We start from the raw sequence: 27,045 nt of genomic DNA, 5'->3' as shown, positions 1-27,045 counted from the left end.
CTCCAGAGAGATTAAGTCTCTCGACGGCGATTAAAACTTCGAGTTTGAAGAATTTATGAAGAGATAAGAACACTCCTCGGGAGTGTTAATGAAATTCTCATATTTGTAGTAATTGTTCGCGCGGTCTTGAATCGCTTCATATCGCGGGAAAGACGATAAATCTTTCGTAACGCGTGTATAACGAATAATCGCGGATCAAACGACTAGAGGCTATTTTTTTTCAACCATTCAACGACCTCTCACGCGGCACGATGAACCGGAGGGGTCTCGTTTGCGAGGTTAATCGGTGCGTGGCCGTCGGTTTAACCGTCGGGACAGGCCGTACAGGAAAATATAATTGACTCCGGTAGCAGCGTTTATTTTGCATAGCAGCTTTCGCATGCGACGAAGCGGTGATGCCGCTGCCACTTGGCGAATATGGGCGTGCGAGGCGAATTCGACCTTCGCGGGTAACATTTCTACAGAATTTTCCCCCGAACAAGTGTGCTCGCGAGCGTTCGAGGGATAACAAAACGCGTCCGGAGATTGCGAGAAACTCGAATTCATCTCTAAATGGAGAACCTCCGTTTTTTTTTTCAGGAACACCGGTGCGAGAACAATGAGCCAGAGGTTCGAGCGAGTCCGGGATTAGAGAACTCGCTGCGAAGAGCTGCGTCAGCACGGGAGACTGGACCGGGTTAACGGAGCAGGTACGCCAATACAACGCTAAACGACCAGCACGAAGAGAGAACGAAGACGGGTTGCGCGCTCGGCCGAGTCCGTGCAGCATCCCGAGTCCGTGGCCGCACTCCGATATTGTAGACACATGGCGAGGCATATGTAGTATCCTACGTTTGTACGGATAGGCGTGTATTGTACGCGCGTTCGTGTGTAACCGAGGCAGACAAGACATGCACACGCGCCTACGAAGGAAACCTCGGCGCGGCTACGAGCGAGCGAGATCACCGCGCAACCTCCCGCGGCGCTGGCAACCTGTTTTCTCTCTTCCAGCTGAGTTTATTTTGATTTATTGTGTCGCCGCTAAAGAGATGTATTGTTATGACGTACCCCCGCGGAACCCGCTCGTGAGAGAAGATTTCTCGAAGGTGGGTGAGAAGATAGCTGATAGAGAAATTGAAAAATCGAGGGCATTTCCGACGTCCGCAGTGAAATTGGACAACGTCGAAAATTTTGATACGAACACGAGGTCTGAAATTAATTTTATTCAAGTCCGGGGACTGATATTCGTATTATTTTAAGTGAATTTATTTAATAAATTTTTCAATTCATGTCCACAACTCTTTAATGAAGAGAAAAAATGTATCGATATAAAAACAATTTCTCAAATATCAATCGTGTGTATCTGTCAATTTTACATTCTCGGAAGTACTTCGCGGAAATTACCTGATCGCCCTCAGTGTAAGTCGACGTGCAAATTACAAAATACATATTTCAAATTACGTTATTTTATTATTAATTATTAAAACTCTAGACATAAAAACTCTTTTACTCATTCCAGAGAATCTCCGTTCCGTTTCCTCGCACGTTCCCGATTTCTAATTTCGAAATGTCAGTCTTTTATGCCTCGAAAATTTTTACTTCCCTCGAGGATGCGCTAAATATATACTGTGCTCGCTTCCCGATAGTTATAATACTTCCCCGATTGTATTTCTTCCCCGAGACCGAGCGTCGTATTCCGTTAAGAATAACTACCATATTAATTACAGTCTTTCCCCACGGTTCGGAGATAAAACGTGCGAGAATCGATACGGCCGACTATTATCTATAGCGATCCTCGTGGGGTCGCCACGGCACAACGTGGTGGATCTTAAAATAGGTGATTTCTATGCGAAGCGAGGTAAGTACGTAAGCAGGTAGTCGAAGGTAACGCGATAACGTTCGAGATCAGTTAACCCCGAAGATGCATGGTCCCGCCAGGCGAGAAACCGTTTCCCCGGGAGAGAGTCTCGAGTGTCTCTCCTCGTCCTATTCGTCAGATGTGAAAGAATAACATTTTACTGGTTGTCAGCTCGACCTGGTTGGAAAGGTGACAGCTTTATCGCTGTCGCAAAGAAAAGACACTTTAGGTAAATGAAAAAAAAAAAAAAAACTTACGATCGATCGCCTTTTACGTGTTAAATACCGTTCGTTCAAATAGACGCGAAAGAAGTTCTTTTAAAGAACGCGTACAAGTTCTGTTCATGTGAAAAAACACGAAAATTCGATTAAAAAATCAACGAAGTATGATAATGCATGATTAACAAGCGTTCTGCTAATCGGATTAAGCTTTACACATTTAAATAGTGCATTCATAAACTTAACAATTATTAAATGAGCGCAAAACAAGTATCTTTAGTTTTATTCATCCTCTTATAAGAAGAAAATTTATTGATGCGATTAACACCTCCGCGATGTCCACGACATAAATGTATAGCTTAATCGGTTATCGCGTCCGCTTTGAACCGCGAGAGGGATTTTTCTCACGGTTCGGCGGTATTTTGATTTGATACCGTGCAAATCTGGGCCATAGTCGGTGGAGCGCCCTGGCGATGCGTGTATTATGCAAATCGCCTCGAGGGGGATGAAGCAGGGACCGCCGCGGCCCACCCTCGTCACGTACCGGCCATTACCGGCGCGGGGATCCTACGAGAGAATCGCGGTCGGCCGCGCCCCGGATGAAGCCGGGATCGTTTGGATATTGACTTTCCCCGATGCGTCACGGATGACAAAAGATCCGGCGGGTCTATATTCGTTTACGACACTGGCAGATGCCGATAGGAACCGGAGCCAGACGAATCGGCTCGTTTACGCGGTAATGCTGATCCCGGGAAGGCACGACGGAGATTGAATGTTAGCGCCCGACTAACTCGGTGAACGTCCTCGTTAGAGAAGCGTATAGGCCGTTAGGACCATACGCTTCTTCGTCACTGTCCGTGCGATTCAACTTCAATTTTCTGACGCTCTTCAAATTCCGATGATGTATACGAGGGCGAGTCGACGAGTGAAGGAATAAAAATTATCGAGACGGTGATAGATATTGGCTATAGAATATGTTTCGAGCGTATTACTGGAGTAAGAAAGGGCGCAGCCTTCTCCAAAGGAGAAACGCAAGACAGAAAAAAAGAGCACGGAGCGTGTTGATATATTTACGAATCGATACATTCGTTATAAAAGAAATATGTGGAATCAAAATCGTTTAACAGTAATAATGGAGAGGAAAAATTTAATCTGCTCAAATGCACGAATTAAGCTTTCGTCAGAAATTTTACGAAAGCCTGCTTACATTCAAGTGACGCATGCTTCTGACATGTGATTCGCTTACGTTAATTGACGCAATCGATTCGCGCTCCTTTCGATATAATTTCGTTCTTATCTCACGAGAAATGCAAGATTTTACATGCGTTGTGAGTGACTAAACTTTTGGCGTCGCGCAATTCAGCAGCGTATCTTTCGTCAGCGAAATTTTAAGGAAGCCTTCCTACAGCTGATGCAACCGGTATTCTCTTTCCTCTTATGATTCGGCGTTATCTCTCGAGATAGCGAAGGTGCGCGGTGCTTCTCGTCGATGACGTTAGCTGTTTTCTAGGGACGCGTTATCAAAGTCCTCACCGGCACCTTCCACATGTGACGATCGAGGACACCGATTGTAACGCGCACATCGCCCCTTGGCCTCGGCTACCGAGTACCTCGAAACGTCCACGAACTCGAAGCCAAGCGAGCAACGACGAAAGCGATATCACGGCGATAAACCTCGCGTGGTGTAGCGCTGATACCTCGGCGGATCAAAATAACGCATTCTAGCGCGATGCGATCAACGAGAAATAAACCGAATGCCCGCGCGAGCGATATTTTATTTCAAACCTTTAAACCTTTAAATGTTATTTTATATTTTTTTTAGAAAACACACTTTTTAAAAACGAGTTAAATTTTTATTATTTTAAAAAGTACAGCTTTACCGCATTCAGCAGTATAAGTGTACACTGAGAGAACATCTCCTCAGAAAATACGCTTTTTTCTTCGTTCGCTATCTCGATATAAGTGCCAAAAAGGATGTTAAATAAGTTCGATCTGCATCCTAGCCTGAAACGGATCCTGAAAAATCACCTAAAGTCACGAATCTATTTGTTTCTACGCGCGCGATACGCAGACACGTGTTCAAGAGATGCCGGTGCATCTTTGATTCCTCTCTTCTCCTTCGCTTTTGACGAATAACCCTCTTCATCTCGAATCGCCGAAGACTTTTCGGTGGGATGCGCTTATCGTCGAAGCGTGGCGCGAACGTGACCCAAGTGAGGGCCCGCGAGATAAGCCGAGCGGGTAATGGCTTTCGGTCGTGACACTCGCGCCACGTCCGGATTTCTAGATGAGATCCCGGAAGCTGGACTCGCCGGCGTTACCTCTCGCCGATGACTAGCGCGACACGATGTCCCCGTCTGGTACTTTCCCGTTTGTACACTTTCGGCGAGAAAAGTCACCGGGGCTAATGTTTGTCCGCGGCACACAGCGTCCCTCGTCGGCCCATATGTCAGAGCGTAACGTGGTTAGATCTGCCGAGTGTCAATGTAACTCACGAAACCCGTGCCTTCGTGCGCCAAGCGCTGAACACAAGCACGTTATTTTCAATAACGGTGAGTGGAACTTTATTAAATCATTTCGACTTCCGCTGGAAAAATATTTATACTTTTAGATTTTGGGAGCATTCAATGACGTTAAAGTTCAACAATCAGATTTCACAAAACTCATTTCAAACTTGGCGTTCGCGAATTTTAGAATTTACGATGTGACGCATATAAGTTACCAGAAATGCAAATTCTCCTCTTCTTGTGTAAACGACAGTTAATGTCGTTATTAATGTCATAATTCTGCAATAAATTCCCGGGCGTAATGGCTGATACAGTTATACTAATGATTGTCCGCTTGCAAATAGCTCTATTGACCGTGGCAGTCGCCCACGTATTAATTCCGAACACGGATCATCCGTTAGGAAAACTCACGATGATTGGACGTCAGCTGGTGCCTTTCCGAACGCAAAGACTATTGCACTCGTACTTCCCAGGCAAACAGCCTTACGAGCTGACGGCTAATGCGACCTTATCATGCGTATGTAATGAAACCATTAGCAAGCTTACGTCAGCCCACGTGTTCCTTTACGTTGAATTAGAAATTCACCGCTTCTTACACGTTGTTGCACGTCTACCTCGGCATCGCCCCTCGAGGCTGAAAGAGGGTGGGCAGGCCACAGCGGGGGGGCAGGAAGGGGGGGGGGGGGGGGGGAAGTACAACTACGTCGATAATGCACTTATAAGCGCTGGCCTTCCCGGCAATCTTTCCCACGTGAGCTCATTACACTCCGACTTCGGTTTTTTAACGTCACTTACCTTGATATCCTCAGAAATCTAACAAATATTACGAGGAACGATAGCTCGTCCATAATCGCGGCAACAACTTGGACGAAGTACCGTAAACGCGCTTCTATGAGTTTTTTAAGAATTAAGAAAAATTTCTGCAAAAATATTGTATAATATATAATACATAATGAATTATATTCTCCCGCAATCACAGTTGTAAAGTTTGAGCAAGCTATTGTTATAGCAAACGTGTTTCTAAGAATTTTCAAGCTCCTAAAAATTATTGAAAAATTTCACGAAAATATTACGTCGCGTGAGAAAGATTTAAAAACTTCAGAACATGAATATGTGAAGCGCGACGTGGAGACCGATCGAAAAAGTTCACACATCCGACGATTAATTGCCGTGTGATCGTGCGTGCGTTAATTGATTGGCGATTGATCGCACGTGCCATGTACGATCGATTAACGCGCGCGATCTGTTTAGAATCGCGACGGCTCGGCCCATATCCGCGCAAAGTTACAGCCGGTTTTCGCTGGGGATCGTGACGCAAAAACTCGTTGATTGGAATCTCGGTGGACATCTCGCAGGACACACACGGCCGACGGGACTACCTGGAACCCGTCATGGAAGCGGTTTTCTTTGAGGTTTCCTACACGCCGTCCCGCGCTGACAACACCCGAAACGCTTTGATTCCGGCCGAACGAACGGCGCCGCGGCCTTGCCAATAAATTATGGAATATTTATTGGCCAGCGATTCCCCTTATGATCGAAATCGCCGGCCAGCGCAACGTCCGGACCGCATTGCGACAGCGGCTGTGATTTGCGATATCGCCGCGTATTTCCGAATCTGATAGGCTCCTAATAAAGCAAATTCGGGAACCCGAGAACCCGGAAATCGAGATGATAAAATTACGCCGAATTCATTATCATGTATTGACAGTTGCTCCTGTCTTCCCGCTCTTCCACGTCCCAGCTTTATGCATTAAGTATGCAAGAGCTCTTGCATACTTAACATTTATTAATCTTCATAATAATTACGATAAAAAACATCGATAATAAAAATGGTCCATTTTTTTAATAACCGAAAATTTAAAACGGTTTCCTTTATCCATTAATTCTTCACGCTTGAGACACCTCGTATATCCATCATAACTATGTGTTCTTGTCTATGCTGGGAAAAAGAGGAATGGGCTTGTGCCCCCTTACGCTTTCCATAATCCCGCTACATAATAGCTACGCCCGTGACATAAACGCAGCAGCACGGTTAAAGCATACAACAGGCACGTTTCGCACTTTATACTTTCCGTCTCTTCCATATCGTTTAAGAATCTGCGCTGGCGGCGCATAAAATTACGAGTAGGGGTACACTTATATTCGAAGCACGACCGCATGAGGTAGAGAATAAAAGGAAGAGAGAGAGAGAGAGAGAGAGAGAGAGAGAGAGAGAGAGAGAGAGAGTGAGTGAGTGGGAGGGAGAAAGAGAAAGAGAGACAGAGAGAAAGAGAGAAATCGCGGCGAATTGAAGGGAGTCGACGAGCACGGAGGGCGGAAGCGGCGGTACTTCGAACGAAGCGGAATGAAAGCACGGGTTAGGGAGAGAAGAAAAAATGTGATTTAAAATAATTATAAACGCATTACTCGGCCGGTCGGTCTGCCGAACGCGGCCGGGCAGAAGAGATGGTAATCTCCATGATTTGTTATGCCATTGTTGACGCCTAATGAGGCAGGTAGGGTGCGTATATATACATACCCGCGGACATCTTCCATTGCCCGCATGCTTTGGAAGCGAGGTTTATCGGACCATTCATTCCAGCGGCCGATTTACAGTCCCGGGAGCTATAAAGAGAATATTTAGGAATCCCATGTGTAATGTAGAATGTACAATAATTTTTTCACCGATAAGGCGCCTAGCGCGCGTGCTCTGCGTATAGCAACGAATGATTTAAATGGAAAGTCGAAATGAGCAGTGGCGGAAAATTGACAGATCGTTATTTAGTTCGGTGCACTTAGATCTTAGAAGTGACCTTACAATGATCATTAAGTGAAAGTTATATGCAGCGATTTTATGTCTATACTTCGAAACGAGAACGATTAATGTCACTCGGCGAGCAAGAGAAATTTGTTTTCTCTTTTTCAGCTCATTACAATCAGCTTGAAACGGAAGAATGAAAAAAATTGCATATAAATATACGCAAATACGGGATTGCAGTCGCCGATTTTAGAACGAAGCGTCGCCGTGAGCGGCGAACGGCGCGGTTATCGAAAAGCGACGCTTGCTCTTGGACTAAATACGTCCGCGTAAAACGAGATATTCGATTTTCCGCAGGAGTGTTCGCGCGAGGGAGCGGGCAGATGCGAGCGAGTCGCGTGCCAAAAATGTGCCACCACTCGCGAGAGATACGTAAGTACCGTTTTAAACCTCCTCGCGCTCCTAGAGCGAGCTTTCCCCGGTTAATCCGTCGCATAAACGCGCATCGAATATCCGTCGTTAAGCCAGTAAACACGACGAGAATAACGATCTTCGTATTAATACTTGCGATGACTATGCGTCGAAAATTTTCCGAAACAGTACCGAAATTCAGCGGGTTCCATCAATCCCGCAAAGTGTCGATTAATAAAGAACACTTTACGGTTTTAACGTCAACTTTCATTTATCCGGCCAAAAAATTTATCGTCGGATGCTTGTTTATTAATTTCAAGATTATGTTCCGACTTTCTTCCGTCGAAGGTGCGACATGGCCACCATAAGTGGCACGTTATCTCGTTTCCACGTTCTCGTTACGGCAACATTCGCTGACCCGATGCAATCTTTCAAGCGATCGTAATTATCAGCTGCGATTCGAAGTGTGGGATACCTTCTGAGAAATATTATTACTCCGGTCTCGCGAGGTTGTCGTAATCGCATTTGCGACATGTGCGCGACTGATCAGTCCGCTACCGTTACATTAAGATCGGCGGCAATGTTCTCCAATTAAAGCTTACGCAGAATTTCTCGGAATTCACTAAAAATCTGCAGCTACGAATTGTAGACAAATTAAAAAAAATTGATCAGAAATGATAAAGAAAAGTAAGAAAAATTAAAAGTTAGGAAATTGATATTTTAATTGTATAAATCATAAGAAGAATATTGAAAATAATAAACACAGAGTGAACTTGAAAATAGTAATAATAATTTCATGTATCATTTTTCATCACTGACGAGTGTGAACCGATGGGCTTCCCGATGAGATTTCTAAAGATAATTCTATCTAACAAACATTGGCCCTCATTGTTGACCGTGTGTTTAAAAAAGAAAATCTAGACGCGCGGATGCGAAGTTAAGAGAAAAGGAGATTCAGTTCGGTCCGAATGAAGCGGACGGAATCGCCAGGGAGATTTATGCGCCCCCGATAAAATTCAAGCGGGCAAGGAGTTTCGGTGCAGCCACGTTTACGAGCACCGAAACCAGTTTTCGAGGAGGCAGGCAGGCGGACATCGTCGCGTAGGTACCTACGGCTCTGGAGTCGAAGAGTATACGAGCGGGACAAGGGCTCGTGGATCTAAGTAAGAAAAGTAATCCCGCCGCGGGTGCGGGCGCGTAGACAGAGAGAGAGGGAGGGAGGTAGAGGGAGAGAGAGAGAGAGAGAGAGAAGAAAGTCCGGATCCCTGTCGACGATTCGATGAGATGATAAGCTGCTGCGTATCGTAAAACCATCGATGCGCCGTTTTCTCTCTACGTAGTTTCTCATGTATCGCCGCTTTAACTCTAAATTGCACCTCCGTGTTGTCCCGAGACTCGTTAATTGCCGATAGCTTGTAGATTAAGTGATTTAAACGCTCGAGAGAACCTATTCTGAATCCGGAAAATGCGCCGACTCTCTTGATCGATGATTTCTCAATGTTAATCAATTATTGTATAAAATATAATTGATCAATTATATATCGCAGATGATATAACTCAAAAATTACCGGCTGTTGACATTAATTGCCGCGTATTAATCGCTGACTCTTCTCTCTTACGGCTGACTTCACCGAGTCAATTAATATATCAATCACAATTTAATGAATATAAATGATTTCTTTTTTCAAGCTAAAATTCGAACTGATCAATATCGATAAAACCGATGGAAAAGGAGAAAAAATTACCGAGGTGCATTAAAAAAAAATTCTCATATACGATATTTGACAAATATTATTAACAACATTTGTCATAAGAAAACTTATCTAAACAAACGTAAAAATGCGTAAACGGCAAGATAAACCGTTCGGAAAGCGCGATAAATCGCGATGAATCAGAGTTTTCGAAAAAGCCATTTACGCGTTGGAAACAATTCGAACGTTCGTGTCTTCGTGTACACTAAGTTTTCTTTTCCATTCCGGCCCCGGAATTTATCGCGCGGATGTACGCGAAAACTATTACGCTCCGTGTCGGTGGGACGAGCGGACTCGGTCGATTTTATTGGCCACGATCGCCTCCTTATCGAAACGATGGTCGACTCTCTTTGTGGGTATCTCTCGCGTGTATGGCGACATACACACGCGGCGCGTATAAATGCGTCGTTGCATAAATTATCCTCGATCGGCAGCGAACGGCCGCGGTTACTATAAATTAACGTTATCGGGGTGTTTACATTACTTTCTTGTTGCACGATTAGTAATCGCGCAATAAGAGTACGGCGAACAAATCAGCTACGAGGCGGGGCGGCCCGATACCGACGGCAAATGCGTATTTATTGCCCAAGGAAAGTATGATAGAAACGTGGGGAGTTGACGGAGAAAGAGGTCGGAACAATGAACTTGCCTTTTATAATAATCTTGCCTGCGCGAAGAGCCGCTGATCCGTGAGCGCATTCGAAGAGTGCATCCATTAACCAGATACCGCGGGATCGTACGACGTGTCTCTTTTCAGTTACGTTCCTTTTTTTTTTCTAATAGAAATCAGCGTAAAACAATTTACGATGGCGCGATGGACATATGTAATTAAGGAAAATTTATGGACGATGAAGTAACTGGTAAATCACAGAGAAAGCAATGAGACCACGTTAAATTAATGATGATGTAGAGGGAAAGTGGGATAGATCATGGATAAAGTAATAGATTTGGCGATGTTTAACTGCGCAGCTTTCGTCGAATGATTCTATTAGAACGATTACATCAGACATTTTCCTTAGCATTTCTAAGAATCTTTTCGTAACTTTTCGCCGGAAAAGAATTCAGAAATAAATTCTGCGCTATACATCATGTGTGTCTTTTTTAAAATTAACTTCTATCTAGCGTGTGCAAAACAATTAAATTCAATTTTGAAATCATTTTCTCTACCGTGTTCTCGATAAATTTAGCAACGCGTAAAATTAAAAAAAAAAAAAATTCAACCTCACCGAAACTTTTAGCATCTCGATCCAAATGAGTTATGCATTTTGGTTGAGGTCCAAAAACGATTTTAGGAAACGAAATCCTTCCAAGATAAGTCATTCGCCGTGGTAGCATTCTGCCAAAAAGATTGGAAGAGATAAAACATTTTGCTTAACAAACGCGCGCAACTTTTTCGAACGCGTTTCCGCGGAATCGTTGAGATTTAATTTTAACGGCCGCAGTAATCGAGAGTTCTGAAGCGTAGGAACGAATCCCGATTACGTGTATACGCGTGTATACGCATGGACGTAGTATCGCACGTAGGTTATACACATAGGTGCATATGCCTATCGGAGTTACTTCAGTCTGCAGGTAAGTGGGTCGCACACGCAAAGCCCCGGACTCGAGCTCGCTCATGCAGGACGCCACACGAGCCGGTGTCGCAAGCTGTGACTAAGAGACGCAATTTTTCCCCGCGAAACTAGTTGGGCTAGCATAGACATAACTATGGAGGCAATACGTTGCGACACCCTACACCCACACTCTCAATCGGATATAGCGCGCGAGTTCCAGCCAGCGCCGCGACGCGCCGTCCAAATTCCTCGCCACGGTCCTTCGTCCTTATCGATTCCTCTCTTTCGCGCTCGTCGCTGATTTCACCCGCAATTCGAACGATTTGAGAAAATCTCGCGTGTCACAAAGCAATTTCTGATTTTTCTTTCGTATGATAATTTTAATACAGAAAACTACAATTTCTAAACTAAATGCAACAACAATTTCAATCGATTGCCGCAATATTTCATTAATTAATCATATTGCTTTGGCTAAAGCAGCGACAACTGATAACCATCTAGCTTCGCGATTATCTATCCGGGGAATCACTCTAATCTTCGCATCTGTGAAAAAGTCAATCCAGATCTCTCTTTGCAAATTTTTCACATTTTCGAGAATTTTTTTACGAAAAAAAAATACAGATAAATGATCTCCGATCATAGATAAAGCTTCGAGTGCTTGATATCTGTAATAACATCTACGATCTATGCACGTAACATTAAAACGATCGACTCGAAGTGCTCAAGGATAAAATAGCGTAATGACTTTGGCAGTCAGCGATGCCGACATTTCCATCGCGAGACTCCGCTCGGAGAGGATCGCGAACCTTCAGTCAGGCAAACATTATCTCAGCCTTAATGTGGAGTAGCGTCGTGCCACGTCGAACGACAATGAGCGGCACGATTCGACCTATTGCGCCAACTAATTAATAATAAGCGATCCGCGCTTCGCGCTCACCTTGCGTTCATTCCTTCGATGCCTTCCTTCGACGTCTTCGCCACCTTTTAATCGGCGTCGGCGGTGCGAGAGCGAAATCGAGCCGCCGCGAAGCGGCGCTCTCGCGGCAGCTCGATATTAATCCTTGATTCGCAACCCGGACTCGGTCCACTCTCGATGCTCTGCTATTTGCTTACGAAATCGCGCGCGATATGTAACTGCGAAACGCATTGCCGGAGACTAATAATCGGCTTGCGTTCTCTGCGGCACTCACACTGCGCGATTGTCGCCTCTACATCTTTCCAAAAGATTATCTGCTAATCGGGCGCGTAATGTCCGTCAAGGAATCAATGAACTTTCGATACCAATAATCTAAAGTAATCATGCACGCGGAAATAAATTAAATTATTATGTGTTCATTTTTACAGACGCTTCGCGAATTCCGTTCAAATTTCAGGAATTTGTCACAAAAATGTCACATAAAATTTTTCTATGTGACATTCTGTGACGTTCACAGCAACTATCAATATGAGAAAAGTGTTACCTTGCAGACAGACTTGAGACGGAAACGATGCGTTTGATTCGCACGGTAGAGAAACGCAGAGACTGCAGAAACTAAATCGCTCAGTACTTTTTTTCCTTATGTTAACAAACATCTCGCGTGGTCGCGTTTCTCTGGCCGGAGTCCGTCACCATCTCACGTGGTGAAAACGATCGTTCACCGAAGGTGAAGCTCTTCTCGAAAACGCGAGAAAGTCGACGGAAACGCAGACCGGCGACCGGAGGAGGATGCTCCCCGCGTATTTTTAGGGGACCTCGGGACGTTCACTTTCGGTTTTTGGCGCAACGACAAATTTTCGTCGCGGCTTGCAACCCTATGGTACACGGACGGGTATATAAGTGATCTTAAAAATATACTGCGAGGTGCGCGAGAGATGCGCGCTTTGATAAATCTCCCTTGACTCGCGCGCGCGCGCGCGAGCGCGCCGGAACAACTCCGCCCGAGGAAGAGGAGAGAAAGGAGCGCCCGTACGTCGTTGCTAATTTCCAACGACGGCGAAAATAAATTAGCCGCATCCCGCGTGTCGGCTGAACCGGCGGCGACGATCGCGGATGCCCCGCTACGGTGTAATTACGCGAAAAAACCAACTCTGTCAAATATATATAGAGCGTAACCGTAAGCCGAATGTCCCTCCGGTCGTGCATTCTATGATAAATTCGGAGCCGATTTTTCTTCAGCGTGGATTTTCTGCGAGGACTATTTCTCATCCCGGGGTGTTTAATCTTCAGCATTAAACATCTTGACAAATGAGCGATAAATAAAAGTTCAGGTACGAGTAAGAAGAGCCAGTTAAAATTAATTGAAAAGTAAGTCTCGGATATTTATTCGCGCCCGCGGGGCTTAGTTGCGAGGCCTTTAAATTCTAAATGCTAAATAACTTTGTAATTATTGCAATCTCGAAACGACCCGTCATTTTTCTCGGTCGGACCTTTAATACCTGCGGTTATGAAAGGGCAGCCGATTGTGGGACTCGGCCACATATTTTAGCGGCAATCAATATCGAAGGTCTCCATATTGACTCAAGTGATGACGTCAAGATCATAGATTATCAATGATAAGAGCGTTCGCTCGAATGTCAAGGATTGACAGTTACATTTAAGAGTCAGCGATACTTGCACGCCGGCTATCTTGGAATTCGCCGTCTTGACGTCGGTTCAGAGTGACGTCAAGATCGTGGATTATCGATGAAACCGCGCCTGCCTCCGCCGAGGACATCGCGGATTCCGGCAATTTTGACGTATTTCATATCGTGCGTCAAAAATAAACATCCAGCGCTGTCGCTCGTCGGTGACGTCATTATATCATGGGCTATCCGTTGGTCCGACAAGTCCGCCGAGCGAGCACGTCGATGACTCGCGCAATTCGACCGAGTAAACCACGCGCGCATCGATGTTAATTCGCCGGCGATTTAACGCCGCGCGTTTGGCACGTTCGCGAAAGATTGGAAATTTCCATCGTCGCCGCGCGCCACGCGCGCTAAGATCGTAGATTAGCCTCGCTACGTGATTATTCCGCGGTCGCATATTTAATGTAAATTATATTGTAGCTTCCGCCACTCGAGGGCTTAAATTGATATAATTATAGCCCCTATAATAAGCATTAATAACATATACTGTCACATGTTCCCGACGGATCGTAAGGGGGAAAAAAAAGAATAAGATAGAATTGTGCGAAACGCTTTCGCCATATAAAGAACTGAAAGAAAATAATCTTTGCCGATGATGCGAATGAACGCCGACTCCATAAAAAGCGATGATTCGCCGACTAGATAATCATCTCGGCGAATGCAGCCGACCGAGCGTGCATCTCGGTTCGGTGACTTCCAACATGTACCTCGTCGCCATCATTTAAGGAGAGAATAAACGGAATAATAATTAAGATCGCGAGACCAAGTGGGACGATGCGGCCCGAGAATTCTCAGGTAGTGAGAAAAGCTGCACGCAGCGAACCAAACCTGATTAGCTAAAGCGTGGACCGTGCGGTCCCTCGAGCGGTAGCGTAAATACAATCCTAAATCCTGCCATCTAAAAACTCCGAAAGGCTGTAATCCGATCTTTTCTTTTTACACCTTGCGTCACTCTTTCACTACGAACAAAAAAGCAATGCAAAAAAAATTCATTTAAATTATATTCTTCGCGAAATCTACCGTCGCGAACTCGTGTTAGCAAGACAAGAAGATATCGTTCACTCAAGCAGGTGACCGAAAATGAATTAAGACGAATGCGAGAGAGCTCCCGTGTGACACGAAGATCGAACCCGCACGACGCATAAACAAGAGAATGTATAAAATATTAATGAGTTCGCGTGCCGATACATTAAGCGCGACTTGCGCGACACGCGTGCTATCGCTCGCCAAGTATATATACATAATGTGTGTGTGTGTGTGTGTGTGTGTGTGTGTGTGTGTGTGTACGCGCTCTACCGCTCCTTCCAGCGGCAGCATCCGGGATCGTGAGACGCATCGGTCGCGCAGCGATCGTTAAATGCGCGGGCCTGGTCGGCGCCATTAGGCAAATTGTGCCTCGTAAAAGCGCGCGAGGGCCCCGAATTTCTACTTTTCGGTCACGCAATCGTTCCGCGTTGAATTCGATGCGGCCTGTATAGAGAGAGAGTGCACACGCGCATAATAACGGAGCTTTCTCTCTTTCTGTCTCCCTTTCTCCGTCCCTCCTGGGAGGGCCCGTGCGCGCGATCGGACCCGGAGTCTGCTTCGCGCGCCCTTCCTTCGCCTCTCCCGCCGCCCGCCGTTTCCATCTATCTCACTGCGTCTTTCACCTCGCCAGGATAAATAGGAAGAGAGAGAGAGAGAGAGAGAGAGAGAGAGAGAGAGAGAGAAGAAAGGGAGAGGGAGAGAGAAGATGATCCGAGGGGCCACAGAGGAGAACATGGGGCCCGCCGACCGTCTGGTGGGCGGACGCCAGCCTGCAGCAAAGCAGAAGAGATCGCTGCCTTCCGCCAAGGACAATCGCGCTCTTCCTTCCTCCTCGCTTCTGCGCGCATCCTCGATGCCCCAGCCGGATGGTTGTAATTTCGGGTAATGCGTTTCTGCAGCTAATCGCGCGCGATGCAGTGGTAGGTACGCGAGTCGAGATTATTCGGCGCCGGTAACAATTAGTTTTAACATTTCTTTACCGCAGCACGATTCAATCGAAGAACAAGCATGCTTCTGCAGCTCGTAAGAAGAAAATCTGCTAATGCAAATAGAGCCTTGCCGCTTAGATGCCATAAAGGAATTGGCTTTCCATTGAAGATTGTTGCTTTCCGTTTTAAAGAAAAATTCATCAAGAAATATGTAATTAAAGTCTAACAAATTTGTAGAAGAAAAATATAAGGATTATACTTATATAAATTTCGTAAGACACGGATTAAGAATATAGTTTATACGGCGACACGTTTCGCGCAACTCGGTGCTGCAATAACAGATGCGAGTAGCGCGCGTGTTTGGGATGACGGTCGATACGACATCCCGTGAAATACGACGAAGTAACGAGGCGATTTTGTTATCGTAATCTCGACAATACCGTCGAATTGCTACGATACTCGCCGCTATCGTCGTCGCCAAGTGCAGCGTGTGCGTGTTTCACACTGTCGATGCCTAAGTTACGCCCTTCGTGTGTCGGACACGTTTGTACTTTTATCGGTAATAACATTATCGATGTATCGTCGACTCGACACCTTCGGGACGGAGTCCGCATGAGCTCGTAAAGAGTCCTGTGAGCGCGTTCGTGGAAGCGTCCGCTGCATCTTCGTTTTCCTCCCTCTCAGTCTCTATCGATTGCATCCCAATTTTTTCATTATGTGTATAAATATTTATTGCAAAGATATATATTAGCAATAACGCGCTGCAACGAGAATTCGGCAATTATTGACACAGCCGATGAATAGAAAAATTAATTATTAAAAATAACTATATTAAAATTAAAAAATTAAACCAAAATTGAAAAATATTATAGTGTAATAGATATAATGTAGCAATCAAGATAAAATTAAAATTCGAACTGTTTGAAGTGCCGATAATGTATCAGTTTTTTAAGTAAACAGCAACAACGTAATGGATGCAATATGGTGAATCGATCTCTGCTTGGTATTGGTGGATATACAGCGTTTCACTTGCAGGTCAGAACGGAACGACTTTACCGTGTCTGATTTAAAACCGCTCGCGTGATTCACGGCCTTCTTTCTCTCCCTTTCACAGCTCTTTCTCTCTTCTTCCTCTCATCGCATCGCATCACATCGGTCGGACCGGTTTTGGCAGCGGCACCCAGAAACACGTGTTTCCAATAAGCTTTTATTGGTAGATAAATCAGGCGCGATCTTATTGTGGGATTATGATGTTTGCACGCACCGAGTCGTTTCATCGGACACGCGTGCACCGCGATGCTCGTAATTCGTGCGTTACGAGCCTCCCCGTCTTTTTTATCCCACACGGATCCCGGTTTTTGCAACACGCGCGGAATTATGCGAACGCGCGTTTTTTTGCAACTGTATAGACAAGTTGCGAAATATTGCGGGACGAAGCGAGACTACATCAACAAAAGCGGCTAAAGAAAATATTCTGAAATTTGTGTCATTTATTTTTAAATTTAGTATTTTTTTTTATTTTTTTTTTTTTTTCAAAATTTCACTTGTAAATTGCGGTTCGAGGTGATATTGCTAAGCTGTAAATCATTCTTATGACGCGGCCACTGCATTTCTCGAGAAGTGTTTATTCCGTCTTAAGTAAAATTTAAATCCACGAGCTATCATCCTGATTGCATCTTCGCGTGATAGCCAAGTCAAAGAGAAGATCCGTGTCTACGCACGCCTTACCGTAGGAAGATCCGACTTCTGTTCGATGCATCCGGTTTCGCGTCTCGGACGAATAAGTCGGCGATCGCGAAAACATTTCCCGGATTTTCGCGAAGCATGATTCGCGAAAGCGATCTCGAAAGCCCGGCTCGCGGCCGACTATTCTAGGAACGGAGGCTGTCTACGTCGGCAGGAAACGACAACGCGGCGCTGCGTCGAACTTGAGTTCGAACCGGAGACCTTGGACCAACCATTGACCTCGATCGCCACGTCCACCTCTACCTTCCACCGAGTGCAGCCGCGCGGCCGTTCTATTCGAGATCCACCACCACTTCGGTGACGTTTCTTCCCGTCTTTTTTCTTTAAATGCCACAATGTTGTTGTCACCGGTTGTAGCGCGGCAATCATCCGATGATTGCGACAACTTTATACATCATAAGGTGGCAATAAACGGTAATTGATTCAGTAAGTATATATATCTGACGACATGTGACTTCTCGAAAATAACTCGATGACTATTTATTACTTCGGTTTAAATTATTAGATCGACTTAGAGAGCTCCTCGCACTTAACTTTACATTTCTTCTTCTTTTCACGTCATTAGCGCATAAATGTTTTCCTTTAAGCGCGTAAAGTGCAATTAGGAAAAGCGGAACTTGTTCTTTTACATAAGAGAGCCTTTACGAAATATGACATGATAGTTTAGCTTGCTCGTGGTAAGTATACAGGTACATGTTTCAGCGAGCGCGATCCGGGCCCAGTGCCGCCGTCGGTCACTTTACACCTCCGGCCTGTGTGTCGATTTCGCGACCGAGGCGAAGGCCGAACGAGATGTCAAGCGCGCTCGGGAGAGCTGCCAACTATTCTAAGAACGGAGGCCGCTCTTTGCGGGAGGAAGCGCGGCGGCAACGCTCCTCGCGCTGAACCCGAGAGCTCGAACCCGAGACCTTGGAACAACCGTTGCCCCCGATCGCGCTATATGTAAGTATTCCCGGGTAAGAGAAATCACGCGGACCACTCGCGAATCCCACCTCCGATCTCCCTCGCGTTTCCTCGCCCCTTTCCCCACGTTCTACGCACTGCCAGCTTTGCGCGTATTGTGTGCGCACCTCCCGCATTCGTGCGTTAGAAAAATCCGAAGACTCTGGAAAAATCGAGGCGGCGGAAAGTAAAAGGACGTTTTTCAATTCAACCTTTACATTAAATGTGTCAAATATTTTGTGTACGGAATATTTTACGTGCGATGTGCGGAAACAAATATTCGCGTGCTCGATTGTAAATTATTTCGTTACTGCGTGATGTATTTTCCATACTGTGTTGCATTGTCGAGAATAAAAAGACAGACGAACGCTCACTGACCTTGCTAAAAAATCTACTACTGTAAAAGTCCTCCGTACCGTTTCCTAGTGCAAAACGGTAAATTCGCTCAGGGTCGAATTAAACGAGCGCTCTGGGAACCAAACGAACGACTCGAATTACAAGCGAAGTCGTCTCTACCGATCTAACTAGTGGTTCGCGAAAAATTTCGCCTATGAATCACGTTCTCACATTATTAAATTCGTAATAAAAATCGCTGTACGTTAAATCGCGGAAAAAAAATCTTTTCGGCGAAACATTTAAATAACATAAGACCATATTAACGTCCTACTATCCATGTTATTCGAATATAAATCGCCAAATTTATTTCAGGGTGAGCAATATATCTTTCCGCAAAAAAAAAAAAAAAAATTATTTCTTCCAGAGAAGAGCTACAATTTACAATGCCTTTTTTTTTAATAATTATATTTAAATGCCCCGATCGTAATAATATTACAAAACGGCAGACACCATATTTTAATACGTGCCACGCGGTGACACGCCTGTTAGGATTAATGATGGGCGAATCATCCGAACGCCTCGCGCCTGTACGTATCGGCCGTTTTATAATGAAGAGTGTCACGATTACCGCGATCACTATTATTTGGCTGTGCACGTATCGCGGTGCTAACGAAGCCACGTCATCCGACGTCAATCGGCTCCTCCGCCGTCACGGAGGTCTCCGACATTTATCTCACGCTTCGGATCTCCACGCGTTCTCTTTCTCTCTCTCTCTCTTTCTCTCTCTCTCTCTCTCCCCCTCTCTCTCTCTTTCTCTCTCTTTCTTGGTTGCCGTGCATGCTGCGCACCTCTGACGTTATCGTTCGCCACTCAGGGACGGCGGTTTGATTCGAGTGAGATCAAGCGACCTTCGTCAGCAGGCAGTACGATTCCGGTAACGACGAATCATCGCCGGCCTCGAAATCCGTACCGATCGTTTCGACCGGCGTATGCTCGCGCTAAAGGAAAATGCCATTACCATACGTTCAGCTCGGTGCGGTAGGTAGGTTTGCGCCAAGGATACTCTACGAAATACTTCTCTCGCCTCCTCATCCTCTCTCCTGCATTCTCCGTCTCGTTCCCTCTCTCTCTCTCTCTCTCTCTCTCTCTCTCTCTCTCTCTCTCTCTCTCTCTCTCTCTTTAGTGCATTATCGAGATTGGAACAAAGCGCGAACACGCCGGGAAAAGCATGATTAAGGAGCCGCTTTCGAAACAAGAATAATTGCATGAATTATAAAAACGCGTGTGCGTTCGATAAACTTTCATGAGGCAATCCTCGATTAAGTAAATCTCAACGGTAATCCAATTTCTAATGAATATTGGCGCGTCGATGAATCACGCTTCTGGATACAACGCGCTAAACGATTCCGAAACACGAACTCTTTGCTGGTTTAAAAAAAATCCATCCAGATTTTCTCCAACTCTATGCAAAAAAAGACTTTTCGTATCGGATTATTTTCACTCATAAATTAAATAACGCGGGACGTGTCAATTATTTTACGAGACGCATAAAACTGTAACAGGACTGCGACAGGGGAACGAACGGTATATACATACATATTCAAGTCCGTCGGCGACGCTGTTATCCTGATCCCATTGTCGGTCAGGACCCAGGGCCCGCCGGGTGGAGTTTGCTCAAACGCTTTACACCTGCATCGCGGTGCGCGGCCGATGCAGACGGTGCGCGGGCGCCGCATCCATTACCGTCGTGTCGCCGGGCGCATTCGCTTCGCCTCAAATAAGCAAACACTAAATATTTATTCGGGCATGCCGCCGAACATGTGTCCGCGGGACACATCTCCGCGGTGAAGAACCGCAGCCCGGACTCATCGTTCTCCGTTAAAGTGTGCACTTCTAGAAACGGTTGAGCGAAACAATCGAGAGAAAAAGAGTTAAATTTTCTTCCCGAATCTTTCGCAGAATCACCCGAGCGAAAGGTTCGGTAATATTGTCAACAAAATTAGACGCGTGTATAATTATAGATTTGTCGCACATTCTTTCATAATTTGCGATAATAGCGAAAGGATGTCTGTGCCGCCGTGACACTGACGAATGCGCGCGGGGGATGAAATTTAATTTGGACTGACAGATTTATACGTGTCTCAGCTCGCTGCGTAGCCACCGACGTGGACAGCTACGTCTGCGTCATATTACATTACATTAACAAGCTGATGATTTATAACAGTACGTACGTCTGTCGAATTTATCACGTTGTCACGTTTCTGAAGCCAGAAAATTCGTAGTTTATTGATACATTTCCAGCGTGCGAGAAACCGGCGAGAATTGAGGAAAGAAAAGATTAAAGGGACCGTTGCGAATTGTAATCACTGCGCTTCGGCGGATTAAGCGTGAAGAAGATAACGAGATTTCCAGAAGTCATCCCATCTATCTCCCCTGAAATAGCGGTTATACTAGTTCGTGTTCCCTCGGTCGGTCCGCGTGTACGTTCGCCCACGGGCGACGGCGGTGATCCGTAAAAACGAAGTCGAAGACTCGAAGAAAACGCGGCTGTAAACCACGGGGAAGAGCTCCACGCAACTACATTGCGGTGTAGGTGCCCAGCGAGAGAGAAAGAGAGAGAGAGAGAGAGAGAGAGAGAGAGAGAGAGAGAGAGAGAGAGAGAGAGAGGGAGAGAGCGGATTCGCAATAACGTGGTCGGTGAGAAAAGTGGAAACGTCGATAAAAATAAAATTATCGTCGGATAGGATGGTTTTTGCTCGACCGTTGCTTCTTGACTCACGAGATATCTCCGCAGCATCCGCGAGTGAACTGAAAATCATTCTTCGGGAGGAAAACGTAGACGCTACGATAACGAGTTCGCATTTACTAACTCTTTATGGTCTAAAGCTTTCATCGTAAAGTAACATATCATGATTTGCGCGTTTCCCTCGTATCGTAAAATTATATCAAATTAAAGTAACATGGAGTAAAGGAAATTTTGAAAGAACGCTCGCTAGCATCTTCATCGACACGTTGCAATTTTCATTATTACTCTACATTAAAATTCGAATTTTTTTACAAATACTTTTAAAAATACGTGTTAAATAATCGCGAGGGAAATAATATTTAATAAAAATTTCGCGAATACAAGTTCGACTTGAAATTTGCTGAAGGATCCATAGATAAAAGAAAATGCGGAAACCCGGGATGCTCGGTGGATGGAGGCAAGCGTAAACGTGAACACGGGGAAGAGAAAAAGAGAGAAATCGAGAGCAGAGGAACACGGAAGAGAAAAGAAAAGACGGGATCACGTTAACCGCACCAAGCGGATGCTGGGATCTCGCGGATCTCTATGATGCGCGTCGCAAACTCATCTTGAGTCGGTACTACCGATAGAGGGGACAGAAGGTGGAAAGACGGCGGGGATTCGGAGCGTGGGAGTGCGGCGGAGGGAGAAAGACAGAAGGAGGATCTGAGAGCCCCGGCCCTATAAAAAGCTATCGTGCCTGACCTCTCGCAACGAGATTTTTCGCTGCCGAGCATAACGCGCGATATTCGTTCTATACGCAGAGTCAGCTTGCGCGTAGTCATTCAATTTAAAAAAAAGATATCCGAAATAAGTCCGAACGAGTTTTTCCTGAAATTCCGCGAACAAGCGGAGAGTTCCATTAATTATTTGCATTGTGCTGTCCCTGCGACCTAATCAGAAAATCGTTTTTGTCATGAAGTAATATTCTACGCAGCGGGGAGCCAAATCGGAAAGATACGGCCAAAAATTAAGATTGTCACGGAAAAGAAATCACTGGAGACCTACGGAGGACTGTGACAAATTAAATACGTCTGCTGAAGATATTCTGGAAATCTTGCGCGGATAACCGAGATTGCATGCGGATGCAGCGACTCGCGCCCATTCCTCGCTCGGATGCGGCGCAACGTCGTGGCCGCGAAACTGGCCGTGGCGGAGTGCGCCGCGATGGAAAGAGAGAAACGAAGATAAATTGACAGACGGATGAAGAAAGAGCGAGGATTCGCGGCGATGGTTCCGCAAGAAAGAAGGAGCATGCGAGAGCGGGAAGAAGGAGAGCGAGAGCCTTGAACCTCGATGCGGGACGAAGGACGAAACACTAAAAATATCTGCGCAAAAATCACCTCGACACGGTGCAACGGGTTTAATGGCGGTTCGGCATGCAAAATCTTTCGGAGGCGGTATCGCCGCTCGCTCTTCCACTTGCGTTTAACGACGAGAGAACCGGAAGTAGAATTGTATCTAATAGAATCGCTGCTTACATCGCGTTTTCTTTCATCTTCGGATTCTTTCGGAATTTTAATGAGTTTTATTTAAAATAGACATAATGCAACAATAAATTTTACATCATGAGTGATCAAAAATGCTGAAAATACATGTCAATAAAATTTCGGAAATTTGACACAAGGCTCATCATTTTTTATATAGTTTTCGCAACGTCTCCACTCATGCATCACGTTGCCGATCTTTAAACGCCACGCGTGCTACACGGTCGCTGCTGCATCGAGGACGAAATGCATAAATTGCACCAGTTATATTTAGTGATACCAATGCGACTATCTCGCGTAGTTTCGCCCCACGCAAACATCGGCGAGCAAAATTCGACCGCGTCTAAGCGAGTCGATTAAGACCTTAGAAATCCAAGTGGTCGAAATTCAAAGCTCTGATTATTAGATCACGTAATCTCCCACAGCAAATATTTTCCTTTATACAAACCGATTAAATATCTTTATATTTATTTATTAATAAAATTCACTTTAAAAAAATGCTTTAATATTTACATTTACATTTCTATTTCTTCAAAAAAAAAAAAAAATTACCCAGATTCCGATCTCAATTATGCAATTTTCTTACTGCTCTAACTTAATCAGATATCCGAAAATCCAGATAATATTCGAAACACTTTCTCTCTCTTAGCGATAATATCCCGAATACCCGGATATCGACACCGCTAAAAAATCTAGACGTACAATTATATAACATACACATTTCTCTCACACACCGAGACCATTCGGAGCAGTTCACAACTGTGAGAATAGTTTCACGCTTGTTAGCCTTCACAGTTACTCCGAAAGTGTTCTCTTATCAGCTAATCCGTAGGAATATTTCGCCACGGTCACGTCTGCGTTTCGCAACGGCAGTGATCCTTTCCATCATCATCGTCAAACTACCGGATAGTCGTCGATACATGTGTTTGACCATCTGTCCGCGCCGCTCGCCCGTGATCCGGTACCTGCCTGGCTGCACCCGTACCTGTTCGCCCGCACGTCCACCAGACTACCTGCGCCCGTCTTCCTTGTCTGCTCGCCTGCCTGCCCATCTACCTGTCCCTCCGCCTTCCTACCCACACATACAACCGGACGCATTAATGTCCGGCGCGCTTGCATTGCATTTTAGCTGTCCAATTTCTCCGTTATACTTAAAACGCGCACTCCTTCGTTTGCATAATTAATTGTACGGTTTAACCGTTTTATATTCATTGAAAATGAAAGAAAACATCGGGGTGTGTTCTTGCGAATCCCATAGATACTATTAATACACGCCATCGCACTCACCTACCAACCTATCTACTAACCGATGACGTACCTGCTTGGTCAAGATAGCGCAGATACGCATCTCCGTTTCGCCCTCCGGAGCCTGCGAAGAATCGATTTCATTCGTCGACGATGTAGCAGGCGCGTCTCGAAGCAAACGCTAACAAATCCAGACGTGAATGATTAGAAATGCATGAGAACGCGCGGAGCCGGCCGCGTGACATCGCTGTCAATATGATTATTGGCAAATCGAGTGTTCCTACATAATCTTATACAACTTTCTTAATATAAAATGCGAGAGGATTAACTTTCTTGAAAACAGCCGCTTATTATAACGGTTTTAGCTTCTAATTAAATTAGCTAAATATAAATAGAGAGCTCTAACGAAGTGCAGAGAATATTGAAGAGATTAATTCTGAAACAGGATTTTAAAGATCCTGTTTCAAATATTACAAAAATGATTTTGAATTAAAATATGCAAATTGCTTGAAGAAAAAAAAAGGTGACATACAATTAATTTGATTCTATATACATCTTAGATTGCAATAATCTTTTACGATTTTATAGATCAACATTAATCTTTTTACATGCCTGCAAAGCTAGCACAGTTTCATTGCGAAAGAAACTCATAAAAGAAGTATTTCGCAAATCGAGTCACTATTGCAGACATTAAAAATAATCTATAAAATCACAAAATCTATATAAAATAGATTTGATGAGTCAAAAAGATGACATTAAAAACATAAATTCTCTATAATATTGGGAAATTACGTTGTCGGTGACAGTAGGCTAAAAGGACGTTAAAAATGTATGATTATTAGTAATTGACATAAATCATGAAACTGCAATCGTAAAACACACGCGCCGGGGCTGTGCGTAGTTAAGCAACACGCGAGCGTAAATTGCCGCAACGTGTCTGTTTTAGCGAGATTTTCAAAACCGAACTTGCGTCACTTTCGCAATAAAAACGGGTTATATACGATCGCGATATAGATAAGCAGAAGGACGCACGCGTATTTCGCTTTGGTGTATGCTTCTTCTAATGTTGCACATCGGTCCGCGAATAACCTAGGCCCTGTAGGCACCTCAACCGTGAAGAGTCCTTGATACGCGAGCGTGCACACCATCGACATATATACACACAGAGGAGAATATATTCTTCATAAACACATACGTTTTGTTTTCGGCAGAACGGTAGAGATAAAAGGTAGGTAAACATAGTTTTCACACGGTTGTTTGCATATAAGTGAATTTAATTTAGTTCTATCTTCTTTTTTATCTATTTACTCAATAGCATGTTAAATAAATAATAATTTATAAAAATATACCATTAAATAAACAGATAAAAATGGAAAAAATCAAAATACGTAAAAAAATAGAACTGTATCAATGTACATTATTTTATTTTATTTTATTTGAAATAATAAATCAATAGGTTCTGGTGATTACAAGATCTAACAATAAAGAAAAAACAAAAAAAAGTGGACGAGAAAGCTTTTTTACGATCGGCATTTGAAAGTCCAATAAATATATTTTCTCTTTCGTCTTTTGACAAAAAACTTTTGACTCTTTTAGCAAACTGGAATTGTTTTTTAAACTACTTTATCTACTTGAAACACTTTACAACATTATAACTAAGGTGAAATTAATGCAAAAATAATGCAATAATGATAATATGTTAAAAATGGTAGTGATTTATCAATGCTTGAAATAATTATCATAGATTTACGTACATATTTTCACATACATTCCGATGATGCAAATATAGATTTTTGTTTGCTAGGTAAGCGTTGTTTGACAGTAAACTCTGGAATGTTTGCGTGATAAAATTGACATTGCTTGATTAAAGCCTACGGCGAATATTTTAGTGTGTTTTTAGTTACAGTTTATTTGACCCGTACGCAATTTAGAATGGAAAAACATTATATATACAATATTATAGATTTAAGAAAGTAAATATATATATATGATAATATCATTTACTATATCAATTACTATATTATTTTGAACAAAATGCAGGCTGAAATTCGTAATTTCATCTTCTTTCAAAGATCGAGTGCTAGAAAGAAAAAAGTAGTTGTAAAAAATATACTTTTGATCTATTATTGTACTAAAATAGATGGGATATATCAGATTCTATGACATATCCCACTCAGTCACTCGGCCCTTGGATTGTTGGCATCCTTGTAACACGTGTCTCTCATCTGCGCCAACATAGTAGAATGTTGAATTGGACTAGACGCGTGTGTTAGGAGCGTTATAACTACTTCGGCCTGCATTGTCTATTCTATACCAGGAAGATCTCCTCTTACCGAACACGCTTAAAACTGTCGCGGAAGCGCACGATTTATGATCTTCGGTTAAAGTCTTTAATGAGCCATATCGAAAGATTTAGTATTTTGAGTTACAGCTTAGCAGCTCTTGCAATGAGCTGTCGACCTATCCACGTGTGTCACGCCGACATTCTCCTTCAAAAATATATATCCTTCAGCTGCATGCCTCTTCGATTATTTGCATCATCGTCACACGTGTCTATCGCCGGTCGGTATTAGAAACATTGAATTAGACCGTCTGTGTTCGCAAAAGCGGGCTGTTATACTTGTCGCCGCCGACTAAGCCGCGACGCAACAGAGTTGCATATGCATATAAATGCAGTCTCTCGCGCGTGTCCCGCGAGACAAATAGAAAGTGAGAAGGAGCGAGAGAGAAGCGGAATGCTCTCGTCGCGAACGATGCAGCCGACGCGTGTATATGCGATGTAAACAGTGCGGTTGTTGCCAGCCCTGACCGACCGGGTGCAACGCCACCGCGGACCTTGAGCGATTATTTTACTGTGAACTCGCCTCTCTCGCGAACGCGCGCGTGCTCCGGCAGCTCCGTTTTACGCGCGTCGCATTTACGAGTGCGGTC

At 44.4% G+C, this 27,045-nt stretch overlaps 1 protein-coding gene and 1 long non-coding RNA gene across 5 annotated transcripts in view; one reads left to right on the top strand and one right to left on the bottom strand.

The window, feature by feature from the left end:
- The window catches only part of LOC105679896 (uncharacterized), a 203,571-nt gene extending 201,569 nt beyond the window's left edge, over positions 1 to 2,002 (top strand). For all 3 annotated transcript variants that reach the window (XR_010891732.1, XR_001101907.2, XR_010891733.1), the window contains one exon: positions 580 to 2,002. This is a non-coding gene — a long non-coding RNA (uncharacterized lncRNA). The remainder of the gene's footprint in view (positions 1 to 579) is intronic.
- The window catches only part of LOC105679894 (MAP/microtubule affinity-regulating kinase 3-like), a 316,827-nt gene that overhangs the window by 201,090 nt on the left and 88,692 nt on the right, over positions 1 to 27,045 (bottom strand). The window lies entirely within an intron of this gene.

This window comes from Linepithema humile, chromosome 1, assembly GCF_040581485.1.
Source record: "Linepithema humile isolate Giens D197 chromosome 1, Lhum_UNIL_v1.0, whole genome shotgun sequence".
In the NCBI taxonomy this organism is placed as follows: domain Eukaryota; kingdom Metazoa; phylum Arthropoda; class Insecta; order Hymenoptera; family Formicidae; genus Linepithema; species Linepithema humile.
This window is presented reverse-complemented; position numbering and strand designations above follow the sequence as displayed.